The sequence below is a fragment of the Nicotiana sylvestris genome, chromosome 4 (genome assembly GCF_000393655.2).
Source record: "Nicotiana sylvestris chromosome 4, ASM39365v2, whole genome shotgun sequence".
In the NCBI taxonomy this organism is placed as follows: Eukaryota; Viridiplantae; Streptophyta; class Magnoliopsida; order Solanales; family Solanaceae; genus Nicotiana; species Nicotiana sylvestris.
The window spans coordinates 100,185,343-100,205,319 of NC_091060.1; positions in this window are offsets into that span (position 1 = coordinate 100,185,343).

Sequence of the window (19,977 nt, forward strand, 5' to 3'; positions counted from 1 at the left end):
CAACTCAAGTACCTGTATTCAAAGAAAAATCGTGAGTTTTGTAAAGAGGGGAGGTTAGTTCGTATTCCCGCTGGCTCTGCTTGACCTACTCGACTCTGTTCCGATGATATTGGGCGTATCATTGGGGTAGCATTGCTTAACAAGACAATTTTAGTAATGAACATGCATGATTTAGTAAAAGCATAATATAAGTGCATAATTAAGAATAATTTTCTTTAGATGAACCGACGACTGCGACGTGGTTCAAGACATTACAACTTTGCTTGCTCCGAAATTTTGAGGGTCCTCTTCAAAATTCTGCCCAGTTTACTGGGCTGCTGCTGCTTACGTCGAATGGTTGAAATCACTTCGGAATTTTGAGGGTCCTCCTCAAAATTCTACCCTAGTTTCCAATAGCGGGGGAAAATGAAAATTTTATTGAATTATGACTGAACCCATAGGGCTGCCTACGTATACCCTCTTAAACGGGAATTAGGTCAGGCGTAGTTCAAATTACATCATACAAGAAATCATAAGAGTTACACATAGTATCGCTTCATTGCATCTGAATTGATCGGCTTCAGCCAAACTTCACCGTCCATTTCTGCAAGTATGAGGTCTCCCCCGGTGAGGACCCGGTGAACCATGTGTAGACCCTGCCAGTTAGGAGAGAACTTCCCTTTGGCTTCCTCTTGATGTGGGAAAATCTTCTTTAACACCAGTTGCCCCGGTGTAAACTGTCTCGGCTTGACTCTTTTGTTGAAGGCACTTGACATTCTATTCTGATAGAGCTGACCGTGGCAAACTGCATTCATTCTCTTTCCGTCTATAAGAGCTAGCTGCTCGTAGCGACTTTCTACCCATTATGCATCGTCAAGTTCTGCCTCTTGTATGATCCTTAAGGAGGGAATTTCTATCTTGGCTGGAATGACTGCTTCTGTACCATAAACCAACATATAAAGAGTTGCCCCGATTGACGTGCGGACTGTAGTGCGATATTCCAACAAGGCAAATGATAACTTCTCATGCCACTGCTTATGCTTCTCTATCATCTTCCTTAGTATCTTCTTGATATTCTTATTGGCGGCTTCTGCAGCTCCGTTCATCTGAGGTCTGTAAGTTGTGGAATTCTTGTTTTTGATCTTTAAGGTTTCACACATGGCTTTCATCAAGTCGCTGTTGAGATTGGAACCATTATCGGTGATGATTGACTCCGGAATTCCGAACCGACAAACATACGGTCGCGGACAAAATCTGCTACCATTTTCTTAGTCATTACTTTGTACGATGTTGCTTCAACCCGTTTGGTAAAATAATCAATTGCCACTAGAAGGAACATGTGCCCGTTTGATGTGGCAGGCTCGATAGGTCCGATAACATCCATTCCCTAAGCGGTGAACGGCCATGGCGAGCTTGTTGCAGTAAGCTCGTTTGGAGGCACCTTTATCATGTCAGCATGTATCTGACAGCGATGGCATTTTCGGACATACTGGATGCAGTCTGTTTCCATAGTCATCCAAAAATAACTAGCTCAGAGTATTTTCTTGGCTAAGACAAAGCCGTTCATATGCGGACCGCAGGTCCCTTCATGAATTTCCTCCAATAGCCTGGATGCTTTCTTTGCGTCGACGCACCTTAGTAACCCCAAATTAAGAGTCCTCCTATATAGGATTCCTCCTCTATGAAAGAAGTTGTTAGATAATCTCTGAAGTGTGCGTTTCTGAGTAGGATTTGCGAGTTCTGGATGTTCTCCTTTCGTTAAATATTCTTTGATATCATGAAACCAAGGTTTTCTGTCCGCTTCTTCTTCTACATGAGGGCAATAAGTTGGCTGATCATAGATCTTTACCGGAATAGGATCAATGAAGTTCTTGTCTGGGTGCTGTATCATGGACGATAGGGTAGCCAATGCATCGGCAAACTCATTCTGAACTCTGGGAACATGTTGGAACTCTGTCTTTGTGAACCTCTTCCTTAATTCCTATACATGATTCATATAAGGGAGTATCTTGGAGTTCTTGGTTGCCCATTCTTCTTGGACCTGATGTATAAGCAGGCCTGAATCTCCGATCACTAGTAATTCCTGAATGTTCATGTCAATGGCCATCTTGAGCCCTAAGATGCAGGCTTTGTACTCAGCCATGTTGTTGGTGCACGGGAACCTGAGCTTGGTAGACACTGGATAATGCTGGTCGGTTCCTGATACTAGGACCGCTCCTATGCCAATTCCTTTAAAGTTTGTTTCTCCGTCGAAAAACATTCTCTAACCATCATAGGATTCTGCAATATCTTCCCCTATGAAAGATACCTCTTCATCAGGAAAATACGCCTTTAGAGGCTCGTATTCTCCATCCACGGGATTTTCATCAAGATGATTTGCCAGTGCTTGTCCTTTGATTGCCTTCTGAGTCATGTAAACAATGTCAAATTTACTCAGGAGGATTTGCCATTTGGCTAGCTTGCCAGTGGGCGTGGGCTTCTGAAAGATGTACTTCAAAGGATCCATTCTTGATATGAGGTAAGTGGTATAGGCATAGAAATAGTGTCTCAGCTTCTGAGCTACCCAAGTCAGAGTACAACAGGTGCGTTCCAATAGAGAATATCGGGCCTCGTACGGGGTGAACTTCTTGCTGAGATAGTAGATGGACTGATCCTTTCTTCCCGTTTCATCACGCTGTCCCAGAACACAACCGAAAGTTCCATCCAATACTGCAAGGTAGAGTAATTGAGGTCTACCCGACTTGGGCGGGACCAAAACTGGTGGCGTTGACAGGTACTCCTTGATTCTGTCGAAGGCTTTCTGACAATCATCAGTCCATTTGGTAGTGGCGTCCTTCTTCAACATCTTAAAGATTGGCTCACAAATGAAAATGGATTGAGCTATGAACCGGCTGATGTAGTTAAGTCTTCCCAAGAAACTCATAACCTCTTTCTTGTTCTTCGGTGGTGGCAATTCTTGGATGGCTTTGACCTTTGACGGATACAATTCTATTCCTCGACGACTCACAATGAACCCAAGTAGTTTTCCAGCAGGAACCCCCAATGCACATTTGGCGGGATTTAGATTCAAGTTGTACATTCTTAGTCTGTTGAAGAACTTCCTCAGATCTTCCATGTGGTCATTGGCTCTCTTGGATTTGATGATGACGTCGTCTACATATACCTCGATATCTTTGTGTATCATGTCATGAAAAATAGCAGTCATGGCCCTCATGTAGGTGGCCCCAACATTATTTAACCCGAACGGCATCATCTTGTAACAATACATCCCCCACGGCGTAATGAAAGCCGTTTTCTCCGCGTCTTCCTCATCCATCCATATCTGATGATCTTGAGTCTTGAATGGTTCTTCATGCAGACTTTAGATTTGAACCTTGATGCTTGTTAGCTGCAGGTGCTAGCTCGTTCTTCTACAACTTTTGGATCAAGACCGGACATGTAGTTCTTGTGACTTCCACCATGTCTTAAGCAGTTCACATCTTCCATCATCTTCTGTATTTGGATTCACTTCTTGCCTTTCTCTTTATTCTTTATTGTGACTAACTTCTGTTGATCACCTCGAACTATTGACTCGCATTCTTGCCGCGAGCTTCTTTGGTTGCTGACTTGAATTGCAATCTGAGATGCTTTTCCTTTTCTTTAGGTGGACGCCTGATTGTTGAACTTGAACTGTATTCCCTTGCTCTCTAGGTGGGCGCCTGACTGCTGAACTTGAATTGTATTCCCGTGCTCTCTAGGCGGGTTCCTGACTGCTAAACTTGAAATGTTTTCCCATGCTCTCCAGGCGGGCTCCTGACTGCTAAACGTGAATGTATTCCCATGCTCTCCAGGCAGGCTCCTGACTGCTAACTTGAAATGTATTCCTTGCTCTCCAGGCGGTCTCCTGACTGCTAAACTTGAAATGTATTCCCATGCTCTCCAGGCGGGCTCCTGACTTCAACAAAATAGACAAAACAAAGAAAATTTTCTACCCCAGTTTGGTGGTTGGGCACAGATGTGAGTGTAAAACTATATCATGTTACCAAATATCAATAAGAACATAAAAGCTAAAACTTGAATTGTACTCCCTCGTTCTCCAGGTGGGCTCCTGATTGTTGACTCGAAATGTATTCCCTGCTGTTCAGGCGGGTCCTGACTGCTGACTTGAAATGTATTCCCTGCTCTCCAGGCGGGCTCCTGACTACTATCTTGAAATGTATTCCCTGCTCTCCAGGCGGGCTCCTGACTGCTGAACTTGAAATGTATTCCCTGCTCTCCAGGCGGGCTCCTGACTGCTGAACTTGAAATGTATTCCCATGCTCTCCAGGAGGGCTCCTGACTTCAACAAAATAGACAAAAAAAGAAAATTTTCTACCCCAGTTTGGTGGTTGGGCACAGATGTGAGTGTAAAACTAAATCATGTTACCAAATATCAATAAGAACTTAAAAAGCTAAAACTTGAATTGTACTGCCTCGTTCTCCAGGTGGGCTCCTGATTGCTGACTCGAAATGTATTCCCTGCTCTTCAGGCGTGCTCCTGACTGCTGACTTGAAATGTATTCCCTGCTCTCCAGGCGGGCTCCAGACTATTTTCTTGAAATGTATTCTCTGCTCTCCAGGCGGGCTTATGACTGCTGAACTTGAAATGTATTTCCTGCTCTTCAGGCGGGCTCCTGATTGCTGACTTGAAATGTATTCCCTGCTCTCCAGGCGGGCTCCTGACTACTGTCCTAAAATGTATTCCCTACTCTTCAGGCGGGCTCCTGATTGCTAACTTGAAATGTATTCCCTGCTCTTCAGGCGGGCTCCTGATTGCTGACTTGAATTTCTTCTCCCTGTTCTCCAAGTGGGTACCTGATTTCAACAAAATAGACAAAACAAAGAAAACTTTCTGCCCCAGTTTGGTGGCTTAGCTCATATGTGAGTGTTGAACTGAACAATGTTACAAAATATTCGTAAGAATTTGAAAGCTAAATCCCGTTATCCAAGTGGGTCCTGACAACTCTCAATTAAACGACCATTATAAATCTAAGTTATGTCTTCTAAAGGTGTGACTTCCGCTAAATCTTGTTATCTAAGAGGGTCATAAAGTTAAGTCCCATTATCCAGGAGGGTCCTCAAGTCAAGTTTTATCTTAAGAGCGACAATTTTACGGCTAAATTATACTACCCTACAGCAGAACTTACGCTAAATCTTGTTATCTAATGGAAATCTTAAAGCTAAGTCCCATTATTCAGGAGGGTCCTGAAAAACTCCTAATTGAATCATATCTTAAACATACAAACTTTGAAGCTAACTTATATTCCTTTGGGGTACATTTATGCTAGATTATGCTACTCGTGATTATTTCGAATTTTAAACTAGGTCCTATTTTCCAGGAGGGTCCTGAAAATTTACTGTCAAACCTGTTTGGTGCTTGTCTTTCCTTACGGAGGGTTTCTCCGAAACAAACAAAATTTTCTGCCCCTATTTCAAATCAAAGAAAAATCTTGTTAGTTTAAAAAATATAGTGGTTGGTTTGTGGCCTTGACTTTGAGGACGGTTGCTCCTTCACTTCCCATGATAACTTTGATTTCCACTCGAAGACCTTGCTTGTTCCTTGACCAATCACTTTATCTATCATCCTTATCACATAAAATACCTCTTCTCCATTCAGACCCAATTCCCTTTATCTGTTGCATTGCTCATGAACTGACATTTACCAACCTTTGTGTTTCACCGAAAATACCTTTGATCCGTCCACCTAACAACCTCCATCTGTTGCATCGTGCTCTTGTGTTGACATGAATTCCAAAGCACGTTAATTGTCATCTACGTAGTGCGCATGCTGTTCCTTCGTGACTTAAATCACTGGCCTTGGCCTTGAAGTCTATTGTTCCCCCACTTGTCACGATAACTTTGATTTTTGCTTGGAATACCTTGCTTGCCACTGGTTAAACACTTTCTTTGTTGATCTCATCACAGAGAATACCTTTGACCCGTTCACCCAACATCCTCTATCTGTTGCACTGTTCATGAATTGAAATATACCAAACCTTTGTATTTCTCATGGACTCCAAAGCGTGTTGATTGCTACCAACTCAGTGCGCTTGTTGTTCTTTCCTAACTTATGCCACTTTGATGTGCTGGCCAGATCCCGTTTTGTGTAATTGGAAAGCTGGTGGCAAATTTTGAAGTCATTTCTCACTTATTCTGACCAAACAGATTCAGGAAGAAGAAGTAAACAAGACAAAAGGAACAAAGTAAAGGACAAAAGGAAAGAGATGATTCCTAACAAGAAAACTACAAAGTAGAAACCTATCAGATGTGGATACCAACTCTAATGACCATGACATACACATGTTGATTAAGTGGCCTAATCTGTCAAACAAGTCTGATGTTCAACTCTTGTTATACCCCTGAACCGTGAAACTGTACTTCAATGCTCCGATTATCCAATCGGATTCACACTCCTTATTCGACTTGTAGTACCTGAAGGGTTTTCACCATCAAACGTCTCTCATTCTGTTCTTTCTCTCAACTTACTGTCGCCTTACGGTGCCCGCGAGGGTTTTCACCAATAAGACTCTCTCATTTTTGGATTTCTCTCAACTCCCGTCGCCCTACGGTGCCCGTGAGGGTTTTTACCAATAAGACTCTCATTTTTATTATTTTTCTGCTTGGACCAGAGTGCTGCCCTTGATATGAATTACCTCTCCTTGCTTGACTTGGCATCAATCGAAGACTGATCGGAAGGTCTTTCTTTGGACCGTAACATGGACTTTTGGATAGGGTTAAAAAGAAAGGATATCAAAGTCTCAAAACAATTCACATGGGTTCAAAATTACAACTTTCGGAATCAAATTTCTTACAACAACCACAACTTTTGCCCCAGTTTCTTGCTTGGAGACTTCTGGATTTTTATTTTGATGAGACCGAACCGTGAGGCTGCCTACGTATCCTTAAAAGGAATCAGGTCGAACGTAGTTCATGACATAGGAATTACTTTGTTGTTGTGATTTTCTCTTTTCTCTTTCTTTTCTTTCTCTTTTTTGCTTTCTTTTTCTCTTTTTGTTGTTTTTCTTCTTTTTTTCTTTTCATTCTTTTCTTTTTTTTCCTTTTTTTCTTTTTTTTTTATTTTTATTTTTCTTCTCTCCCTTTTCGATCTTTCCTTTTCTCCTTTTCCTTTACTTATCTTTCACGCTTGTGTTTCTGATCTTTGATACTGATTCCGAAAGAGGGGTATGAAAGAAAATAAACAAGGCTCAAAGGGGTAATGAAGGATAAGGTGTTTAGATAGCAGAACAAAATGCCTTCGTCATTCCAATCTTCAAAACATGCCAAGTACAAACAACACAATTAAACAAACCAAGAAAAACATTCGTAACATCTTTTGATTGCACCAGACTTGATGACCATATCCATACATTCGCCTTCTACATCTGTTACATACAAAGCACCATTGGACAATACTCTCACTCTCACTACCATGAATGGCCCCCTACAAATTTGGGGCAAATTTGCCGTTATCTTCACTCGATGCAGCATGATGCATTTCAATATTGTATTTTTATGTTCTATCTGCCCCAGTTTCACACAACTCGGTCTTGAAGTGATCTCAAAATGCCTTCACTTATTCCCCTCAAATGTTCCTACATCTTTAACATTGTTTCATTGCTTCGTGATTAAACTGACTTTTTAAACCAGGCTGGGAATTATGCATGCATGTCATGTCACTAGAGTCAACAGGAAAAGATCTATAAAAAGAAAAGAGAACTAAACAAAAATGACTAGAAATCACAGAAAATAGAAAATTGCATCAGACGGATGGTAAAAGGGTTTGGAAAACAAAACAAACAAACTAAATTGGGGTTACAAACCTAGAACAAACCTAGACAACACTAAATGGGCTATTATGACTAAACAAACTAAGCAAAATAAAAGGATAGAAGGGTTTGAGTCACAAGACAATATCTGGATTACAACCCTGAAATAACCCGAATAGCAGAAATGACAACCAAATAAACCACCAAAACTCCTCCCTGGCTAACCAAGAAAAGAGCATATTTCCAATAATCAAACTCAACATCTTAGCCATTGACTTCTGCGTCAGCAATACTAGGACCGACCTTCACAAGTCTTCATCACGTTGTTCTTAACAGATTGCCTTTGGGTTCCCTTTGCCTGCTCGTTCTTAGATAGCACTAAAAGCTTCATAGCACGTGGACTTCCTACGATCCCAGAAAAATTCTCACATTCCTTTTCAAAATAAATCATACCCACCATATGCGTCTCATTACGAACAGGCGATGGACTTTGGCTAGTGTCTGCTACATCTGGATTTTGCACGACAATGTCACCTGCATCAATAAGCTTCTGAATTGCTTTCTTCAGATTCCAACAATTCTCTATGTCATGCCCCTGGGCATCTGAGCAATATGCGCACCTTTGAGAAAAATCAAACTTCTTTGATAGAGGGTTTGGCATTTTTATATGAATCGGCTTTAATATGTCCAATTGCTTCAACTTTTGGAACAAACTAGCTTATGATTATCCAATATTGGTGAAAGCCTTTTCTTTTTTCAGCAACCTCTCATTCTTAAATGCTTGATTGGGACGGAAACCTGATCCAGGAGGTTTTCGGTAGGCTCGTGGGGGTGGATAGGCATTTTGTGGAGATGGGTACTGGGAAAATGATGTACGATTTTGGGAGTTCTGTGGAGAGAAATGGCATTGGGGAGGATCATCTGGCGCATAAGGATATCCACGGGGATGATGTCTAGGCTGGGAATGTTGATCGGGAAAGCCCATCGGATCATCTTTTCTGTTTCTCTTTCTTCCACCCAAGCTTACTGGGGTGTTCTGAATGTCTTTCGAACAACTCATGATTTTGCCTGACTTGATTCCCTCTTCCACTAGCTCCCCTATTTTTAACACATCTTTGAAAAGCTTTCCCAAGTCCAGGATCAAATGACTGAAGTAGGTGGGCCCCTGGGCTTGTAGGAAAAGCTCAACCATTTCTTCTTCACCAATCGGGGTATTGACTCGAGCAGCTTTCTCCCTCCATCTGAGCCCAAACTCCCTAAAGCTTTCCTCCGGCTTCTTTTCTATTTTAGATAGGGAGGAGCGGTCTGGGGTAACACATGATCTGTATTGAAAGTATCGAACAAAATCTTGAGCCATGTCACCCAATGTCCACTTACCAACATCTTGACGATTATGCCATTCCAAAACTGCCCCGGTCAGGCTCTCACTGAAGTACGCCATCAACAAATCATCTTTCTCGCGAACACTTCTCATTTCACTGCAATAATCCCTAAAATGGGCTACCGGATCTCCACACCCATCATACAAGTTAAATCTTGGCACTTTGAATCCCGCAGGCAGGCGAACGTCAGGGGATACAGACAGTTCTTTGTATGCCATGCTACCTTGGTCTCCCCTTCCTTGTTTGTTCTTTAAGGATTGTTCTATGCCTTTTAGCCTCCTGGGTATCCCATCTCGCCCTTTTCTTCCTGTGAACTCTTCATTTACAACATGAAGCCCATCCCACGGACCCTGCTTGTATGAGTTGGGAACCTTGTGGGAAACCTCTGAGGGGTAATATTGGGCATCATGAGCTTTGAGTGGGTGTTCATTGTTGGGGATAGTGGATAAGACAGGAGGGCAATTTTTGGGAAAGGTAATTGGAAGATGAGTGATGAAGCTACTAGGGTGGTTGGGAAAGTCATGATAAGCGGGTGGAGCTGGAGAGTATGTGGGATCATCTGGCACTGTGACCAGTGTTTGGGTAAGGGTAGCATTTAGGAAGCTAGGTGGTGGCGGGGGTGGTGCCTTCCCAGTCATCTAGGCCTGATACATGTCCGCCATGTGTTGTCTTAACATCCTCACCTCTTCAACCAACCCATTGTCTTGTTCGGCCAATTGCTTTTGGGTACCTGTATCAACCAACTCAGTTTTGTTGTTGTCTGCCATTGCCTTTTGACTTTATGTTGTGGAGAGGAGTTACTACTTTGAGAACCACAAACCAACCACCTTTTTGCTATGAAGATATCAAAAGGAACAAAATGGGGTCATCCCGTTAGCGTTAGGGCATTTAACAACAAAAATATCACATTGTCGTGCAATGCACCTAGCAACAATTAATGGTTCTAGAATGAATTCGAGGGTCATAAGGTCACTTGGCATCATCCCAATTTGTCCATTTGAATCTTCTCTTTTCTTTTCTTTCCTCGCACTTCTTAGCTCGCTCATTTTCTTTCCCCTTTTTTCTTTCTGATTATCGCTCTTTTTCTTCCTTCTCATTTCTCACATCCCATAATTTCACCATCTTTTTTCTTCTTTTTTTTTTCTTTTTTTTCATTTCTTTTAAAAAATAAAAAATAATAATTCGATCGAACCCTATGTAGGTTGCCTACGTATCATGACGCCGCATGAATCAGATCTTTGCGTAGTTCGGGAAGATCAGGAATAAAGAAAACAAACTGACGTTCTCTGTTTCTTTTTCTTTTTCTTTTCTTTAAACCTTAATGACTACTCTGACGAGAAAAGGGAAATAAAAGAAACAAATCTCTTTTTTTTTCTAGACTTAATGTTCTATAACCTATTCTAAACTCAAGCTTAACGTTTATATATTTTTTTTTCAAGACAAATACTCCGTGGAAAATTATTAAAGAAAACTCTCGAAGAGAAAAAAAATATTTTTTGATTCGTTTTTTTTAAGGAGGAAATCTAAACAATAAACCACAGAAACATATTTTGAATTTTTCATTTGATATCCTGACACGATATTTCGATACGAGCAATGAAAAAGATAAAACAAAATGCTTTTGGATTTCAATTTTGATTACCTAAAAAGAAATTCTAATGATAAACAAAAGATAAAGTATATTTTCTATGTACAATATCCTAAAGTTCTAATGAAAATAAAAGAATTTTTTTTCATTTTTCACTAATTTCCCAAAGAAACACCTCAAAAGAAAATCTTTTTGGATTTTGGATTTAACACATTAAAGAAAGCTTTGAAAGAAGTACTAAAAGAAAATTCTCTTTTTTTTTGAAATTTGGTCTTAATATACTAAAGGAAACATAAAAACAATTTATTTTATGTCCTAGATATTAATTGCCTAAAGGAAAAACAACCTCAACATTTTTTTTCATTTCTAGAATTAGTATTCTAAAGAAAATTTATAACGAAATATAAAATTCAACATCTCTTTTTTTCGGATTTTTGAGTTACAATATATTTTTCAAATATAATAACAAAAAGCTTGACATTACTGTACAAAACTAGAAGGTAAAAGACGACATAAAATGAAGAACAGACTCAAAACATAAAAATAAAACAAATCTCCTTAAGCAACTCCTGACTGAGCGATCCTGACCGGACGGTCACGGGGTGTCTGTCATGCTCAAACTTCGGTAAATAAATCCACACCTATGTGAGAAAACTTTAAATCAACACTATGTGAGACAATAACACTCCCTACTAGACACATGGAAGACATGGTTGAGGCTATTTTTGCAAACTGGCTTATTTGGCCAAAAGGTGGCTAGAAGTGCAAAATTTGGCTATGACCCCGCAAAGCCAAGAACCTAAGATTTACTAGGAAGACCGGACCCTTTGTGGGTTGCCTACGTATCACGCCCCGAAAGACGAGAATCAGGTATGCGTAGTTCGGGCAGATTGGATACGGGCGAGAATAATAAAAAAACCAACTGACATATAGAAAACACATTTTTTCTTCTTTTTTCGAACAATGATGAAACATATAAAATCTTTTTGGATTTTCTTTTCTTTTTTCGATTTTTTTAATTTTTGAAAAATGATAAAAAGTGCAAAATCTTTTTGAAGTTTCCATGCTCTTTTTTTTTAATAAAACGTAACAAAAATATAATTGGGCCCTACTCGCTTCATCCTCACACTTCAGCCTCTCTTTTTTCTCTTTTTTTTTCTCTTTTTCTCTTTTTTTTCATTCTCCCTCAATTATCATTGGTCCGCCAAATGACCTTTTTACCCTTGAAGAAATGCAGCATGTAGCACATAGGATGCATCAAGATGGTCTGTTATTTTAGGTACACCTGTCCTAGACGGACTCAACCCCTGTGTTGAGTCCCCAAAGTCAAATGCACGTGATGCAAGCGAACGTTCCTACTAGGGATCCGGCATGAGGTCTTGTTATACTAGGTTCAAAACCTGGGTTTATTGCTCTAGACCTGGCTTACCCGAGCGGACTGCTCGAGCCAAGGGAGGGCAGCGTACCGGGAATACAGAAGCTTCACCGGCTTTGCAACTTGTCCGAACTTCGTTCTAAATTTGGGATATGACTCTAACAGAAAAGAAGTCACACGAAGTGCACACTTCTTCATGATTTAGAAGACTCAGAGAGAAGAGGGATTTCACAACAGTTTATATACAGTTCACGGAATATCAAAGCGGTAAAAGCAATCAATTAGCACATTAGGCCCAAATCATGTAACAAAATCAGATAATGGATAAAGCCAACTATAACAATTATTCTAAGCTCGAATTCTTGAACCCTGAACCAAAGATTCTGGGTTCGATCCCCAGCGGAGTCGCCAGAGCTGTCACACCTCCTTTTTTACTACACCCCGGAAGGGAGTATATAAGGGAGTTTTTCCAATTAAAGGACAATCGAAATGAGATTTATTGTTAAAAGATTCAGAGTCACCACTTGGGAGATTTATGGTGTCCCAAGTCACCGGTTGAATCCCGAATTGAGGAAAAAGCTTGACTCTATATTACAGTCCGCGAACACAGAAATCCGGGTAAGGAATTCTGTTAATCCGGGAGAAGGTGTTAGGCATTCCCAAGTTCCGTGGTTCTAGCACGGTCGCTCAACTGTTATTTTTGGCTCAATTATTTGATTTTAAAAACACTTTTAGACCTATGTGCATTTTAGCTTTAAACAGCTTTTAATTGTTTTAAGGAAGATTTCAACGTCATCTAAAATACGTCCTTGGACCACGCCACATGAAATGCACCCGCAGTCCGAGACATATTTTATTTAACGTTGCTAAGATTTGAATTTGGGTCACATGAAATTCACACTCCAGTTTAGAAAAGTACGTATCACAACTACGTCACGGAAACCGTACCCGTAGCTATGATAATTTATTATTAATCGCGCATAAAGCATATTAGTGTGTTTGTGAGCATTATCTCTTGTAAATTTGCTATATTTATTTCATGTCTATTCCATCCTTGTTTTTCCTTTTGGCAACGAGTCTTGAACTAATTTGCGACTCGTTTCACTCGCTCACAATTGTTCATTCCACTCTTTTGTTTCATTTATGTAATAAAACTTTGGGCAACGCAGTCTACATCACTCACTAACAATTACTCCGTTTCTGCTTATTCAATTAATTAAGTTGGCCTAAAGTAGTATTCAAGCTCAATTCTTCTTAAATCTTATCAACCCAGACCAATCCAAACATAACCAATCAACTCCTAAAATTCAATTAGCTAGGGAAACTTACTACCATAATATCGAAACAAGCCAATACATCAATCTAACAATTGTATCGACTAAACTCAAAGCATCAAAAGATTTATATGAACTTATCCAAAAAATTTCAATGAAAACTCATAAAGGAAGTACGTATCTTCAAGAAAACAGATAAATAAATTAACACGATGAACACAGAAAAAATAACACCGAAAAGCAAACAAATAACCAGAATCATTCACTATGCTAGCAAGACCAAATTGGGATAACATAAGTGTAAAGAATGGACCTTACTGCTGAAAACTTTCTTTATATTTAGAAACCAACTGTGAAGAAAATCTTGAACGAATATGAGACAGCCATCGACCTCCGCCGGAACCTCGAACAGGCAAACTCGACTCAAATGAAACTCCACCGGTTGCAAATTGGAACTCGTCGATGAGGAAATCCAGCCGAGTCAACCAAGTGTACGTACGAGCAGGAAAACATTAAAGGCAGTCAAAGCTACCAGATCTCGTCATTTCCGGCAATATAACAGTGAAAAGAGAGAGAGAAAAGACGAGAAATGAGAATGGCATGATAACAGTTCGTCGGATTTAATGGAGGGTCACCAGATTTAACCAAACACTCGACCAGATCTGAAACTCGTCGCACATATAGGAGAGGAGAGACGGAAGCCGTGAAGCTTCGTTGGTCATCGACAAGTTGACAGCGGCGATGGTTCTCGGCAGAAGAATAAGCAACCTAGATTTTTCTAGGTTCTCTGGATGAAGAAAAAGCTTCAGTGGTTTTGTGAGGGTGAAGCTACGTTTATGGCTGTTGCGTGGTGAAGGGTGGTCAGGGGTCGTTTGGTCGTTCAGCTGAGGAAGAAGATGGGTTGCTCGACGGATGGGAACTGTGTTTTCCGGCGGACTGGCGGCGGAGATGTTGGTGGTGTTGGAGAGGTCAGGGGCGTTGGAAGGTTGAAGGTCATGATGGTCACATGGCTGTCGACGTTGGAGAGAACCGACGGGGGAGGTTGTTGAAGAATACGATGGCGGGGGTGGAGTGGTCGTGTGTCGCGGTTGCCTGTATATGTCCAAGTCTTATGCTCCGCGTTTATTCTAAGAAGGAGCTGCTGTTTCTTTTTCTTCCCTAGGTCTAATTTTTGTTGTATTTTGCTGGTTCAACATTGAACAATGAAGGAGAAACTGATGGGGTGTGTCGACGATAGAGTACAGGGAGGGGGTTGTGTATGTTGAAGAACGACGCTTCAAATCTTTTCCCAGGCGTTATTTTTGTGTCCTTTTTTCCGTCCTCTACTGATTTAGGCTTACCCTTATTATATAGGTCTAGGTCTAGATGTGTATTTTTGTGTATTTTGCAAATTAGCCCCTAGGTCTTTTGTGTATTAGGTCCTTAGGGTCTTTTTTTGTTCCAAAGAAGAGTCTAGAAGGGTCCCTAGGCTTAATGGACTAATCCAAATTGGGCCAAGAACTGGGCTCTAAAACTCTTTAAATTGTGATCCAACACCTTAATTGACTCCTTTTAAAATAAGATAAAAATACTACACAATCCAAAGCTAATCCTAATTAATTAAACTAAACATGAAACTATTTTTGTGTTTTCGGAATTATATAAAAATAAGGTACCATTTTTATATTTTTTAAAATTTTTTTATGAAAAATACATACACTAAAATATTTTTTGTGATTTTCATTTTTCTTGTACCAAAATAAAGTAAAAGAGTCAAAATGAGTTGAAATAGCTATATTAGGCCTAAACTAAATATTTACACGCTAAAATATATAAAATCTTGGGGAGGGTCAAAAATCACATGTCTACAATGATATCCAGCAAAAAATCAACGAATGACTGCAATTCATGCTTGGCGGAGTTGTCAATTAGAATGTGTATGTTCGGCAAGGGGAAGTCGTCTTTCGGATTGGCCCGGTTGAGATTCCGGTAGTCGACACAAACTCTAACATTCCCGTCCTTCTTCGGCACTGGCACAATGTTGGCTAACCATGTCGGATACTCTACTACCTTGGCTTTGACTTGCTTGGTGACTTCTTCCTTAATTTTCAAACTCATGTCAGGTTTGAACTTCTTGAGCTTCTGTTTTACTGGTGGACATGTCGGATCGGTTAGCAGTTTGTGAGCTATAATAGATGTACTGAGACCAATCATGTCATCATAAGACCAGGCGAATATGTCCTCATATTCCTTTAGAAATTCTGTGTACTCTTTCTTTTCTGATGGTGACAGACGAACACCGATGCACGTTTCTTTGACAGTTTCTACTTCTCCTAGGTTGACAATCTCAGTTTTGTCTAGGTTAGACTTAGGTCTGTTCTCAAAATCCTCAACCTCTTGAACAACCTCTTCTGGTATCTCATCTTCTTCTGAGTCTGTATCCGTTTGTTGCGTTGTCTCGTTGCATGTCACAATCGTCGGTTCATCAAGATAAGTAATAGTAATGCTGTGTAAATAAAGTAAGTCATAAGAGTAAGATTTATAAGAAACTGAAATGCTTTGATAAATTTCATAATTGTTTTGAACATTGGAGCTCTTATTTCAATATTAAAATGCGGAAAGAAAGTCAATTAGCAAAAAATAAAGATAATGCATGGTGCTTTGTTCAGCCTTGCTACCCCGAAGCTTTCCGGGCCCTGGTGGTTCTGATGGACCAATTGTTGGCGCGTGCTGCTAGGCTCACAGCTTGCATAGAAGGGCCTTCTTCTTCCTCCTCCTCGAAAATGACACAATAGTCCATATTATCATCTTCCAAAAACAAATTCCTCATCGCCGCCAGTGCTTCCTCTTCTCCCGACCCATATATGACATTGGCTAGCTAGAAAGTCTGCTCCAAGCGAGGTATCGGATGCTCCAGTGGGTAGTAGGGACTGCGCCATGGTGGCGACCAGTAGTTGAACTCCTCCTAAGTGTATTCATATCCCAAACCGAAAGCGGTACCGTGTTTCTTCAACTTGATAGGCTTAGTGATTCCTTAGAGATTCTTGCCAAGTCCCTTGCCAGGTTCGTATCCACACCAATTCAATATACTTTCAATTTTGTTATCCTACCATTTGTCCTTGTCCACGACGTTGACTCGCTCAATGTGATGGTAGGTTTCTCCGCCTATCTTCCTTCTTCCTCCGATTGCTAGGATGGTCTGGCGACTGTATATGGGATTGCTACCGTCACCGTGAATAATTACCTCTTGGTGATTCCACTCGAATTTCACTGCTTGATGTAGGGTTGATGCTACAGCCCCAGCGGCATGTATCCAGGGCCGTCCCAATAGCAAGTTGTAAGATGTTGGGACGTCTATCACTTGAAAATCAATGTCGAACCAAGTCGTCCCATTTGCAGACACAAACTGATTTCCCCAATAGTAGACCTTTGGGATCCATCGAAAGCTTTGATATTGATGGCTCCATACTTGATCTTATGTAGGCTCTTTCCCAATGTTCTGAGAGTCACCAATAGACAAATATTGAGGCTGGACCCTCTGTCAATCAGGATTTTGGTCATGAAATAATCTTCGCACTACACCTTGATGTGCAAGGCCTTGTTGTGGCTTAGCCCTTCAGGTGGCAGCTCATCTTCATGGAAAGTGATTTTGTGACTCTCTAATACTTGCCCTACCATGTTTGCCATTTCTCATCCAGTTATGTTACTGGGTACATATGCCTCGCTCAACACCTTCAATAAGGCGTTCTTATGTGCGTCAGAACTTTGTAGCAGAGCCAAGATAGAGATCTGGGCCGGCGTTTTGTTCAACTGATCAATGACCGAATACTCTTTGGCTTGTATCTTCTTCCAAAGATCATCAGGCCCAGTCTCAGTGATGGTTGGTCATCTAGAGGCCTGCTTACTAGACTCGGCTAGATGTTCTGGGGTATAAACCTTGCCGGTTCTTATCATGCCCTATGCTGTAATTGCTTCTCCGGATTTGGTTTTCCTTCTTGCCTCGGCGGTATAATCCCATGGTATGGCCTTCGTATGGAATGGTGTTATGGTTGTCATGGCCACCGGATTGGGCACCTTTGCCTTGGATGGTAACACTGCCACTTCGAATGGTACGTGTGTCTTTGGAGACCCAAACTCGACCTCAATAGGTCCTGGCGTCTTTGCAAAAGAAGGTGTTTCGAACTCAAGTGGTATGGACATGTTTACTTTAGCGTTTCTAGAAGGCTGGATCTGGACCATAATCGGATTAAGTGTTAACGTTGGTTTCTTTGGCTCGTCACCTTCAACGACCAATTCGATCGACCTTTCGGGTCCCAATCGTCCTCTATCTCAATCATGTGAATGCCCCCACTCTTGTGGTCAGGCAGAGGGTTGTGGCGGACATTCGGAGCTGGCTTTTTTGCTACGATGATCTTGTTGTCAATTAAAGCTTGGATCTTATCCTTCAGAGAGCGGCACTCATCAATGGTATGCCCCTTCATGCCAGAATGGTATGCACAGGTTTTGTTTGGGTTGACCCATTGGGAGGGGTTTTCGGGGTTTACGGTATGGATAGGAGTGACATAACCAGTAGCTTTGAGCCTTTCATACAGCTGCTCGATAGGTTTGGCAATAACGGTATACTATTTGGGGGGTCTGCGGTCGAAGTTTGGTCGGGGTCTAGGAAGGTTTTGGCGGGTGGGAGGTGATTGATAGTGAGAGGGTTGAGTATTGTAGGTTTTATAGACATGTACGGGTTGGGAATATCTAGGTGAAGTAGGTTGATATGTAGGAGGTGGAGGTGATTGGTAAGTAGGTGGTGGAGTTTGGTAAGAGGGCGAGGGTGCTTTGTAATTTGGGGTAGGTTAATATGTGAGTGGAGGTACTGGGTAGGTTTGGTATTCAATTGGGGATTTTGTTCTTTGTGCAACCATCACGGCGCTCACGTCCCTTTTCTTGGACGTGTCTCCAGACTATAGAGCCTTGTTGGTGGCCTGCAAAGCTTCCAAGTTAGTGACCATACCACTTTTGATACCTTCCTCGATCCTTTCCCCTAGCTTGATGGTGTTGGAAAGTTTTTGGCTTTCAATTAGCATTAACCTTTCTTAGTACTGTGGGTCTTGAGCTCGGACAAAAAACCTGTTCATTTGTTTTTCTTCTAAAGCCGGTCTAACCTTAGCAACTTCTGATCTCCAACGACTAGCATACTCGTGGAATGTCTCTGTGGGTTTCTTCTTTAAGTTCTAGATGTAGAACACATCTGGTGCATTTTCCGCGTTGAACCTAAACCTGTCCATGAAATCGGATGCCATACTTACCCAATTCGTCCACTTCTTCGGGTCTTGGCTAATGTACCAAGACAGAGCGTCTCCTTTCAAGCTTCTCATAAAGAGCTTCATGCGAATCTTTTCATCCCTTCCTACTCCGACTAGCTTGTCGCAGTACATCCTCAAATGGACTCTGGGATCCCCTGTGCCATCAAACATCTCAAACTTGGGAGGTTTGTACCCCTCAGGAAGTTCGACATTTGGCTGAATGCAAAGGTCCTCGTAATTCAGTCCCTCAATCCCCTTGCTTCCTTCGACACCCTGAACTCGGCTAGTCAGCTTCTTGAGTTCCGTTGCCAGATTCCTAATAAGAGAGTCTTTGTCATCAGACTCAGGTGTGCTTGAAATAAGTTGAGTATAGTATGGTGTGGTTTCCACATAGATGGGGGTATTGTGGGGATGATCATTTGTAGAGTTTAGTGTTTCAAGAATGAGTAGTGGAGTGTTGTTTGAAGTGTGGCATGTGTTGCAGCGGTGATGGGGAACGGGTTGGTTTTGTGGTTTTGGGATGCTTTGCGGAGGTGCAGGGTTTTGAGTGTTACTGACATCTGGGGTAGTGAGGGAAAACGAAAAACTTGGCAAGTTCCAAACTTGGTCCAGTTCTTCCTAAAATTTCAATAACTTCTGTTCGAGCTGGGAGGCACTTTCCTTGGAAACCTGAATACCCTGAGGAACCTCTACCCTTCAACTGAGTTCTCCTTTCTGATGTTGCTCAAATCTTCCATTTTTCCCTTGTTCTTGTTCCTGATAGGACTCGGGGGAGGAGGAGGCGGAGGGCCCTTAGATCTTTTGGAGTATGATGATGATGCCAGAGTGCACGAACTAACCTTTGGGGAGGGGGATAAAACAAAAGTAAAAATAAAAAGGTAGCAAGTTAGTGTGGATTATGAGAAGAAAAGATTGCAATATTAAACATATAGTGCAAGAAGATAAATCGTGTCCAAATTTGGGGAGCCTCATTGCGCCCGAGGTAGGCCTAGCGACAAGTTGATTTGGAGAACTTATAATGCTAAATGCCTCATTTTATTGATAAAAATAAGACGAATCCCAAAACGACACTAAAAGTAGCGGAAAATAAAATGTCACTAATGGCCATCGGCCTTATTACATTCTTAAAAGAAAAAACTCCTAGCTACTTGGTCCCAGAAGGACCTTCTTCAGGTTGAATGTTTTCGTTGATCAGATCCTCCAGATCGCGCAGATTTTCTAGTAAAAAAGCCTTCGCCAGGCGTTCTCCTTTGCCTTCCTCAGCGTTCTGATAGTCGGTGACTCTTTTCCTCACTTTCCCTTCCAACTCCAACAGACTATAT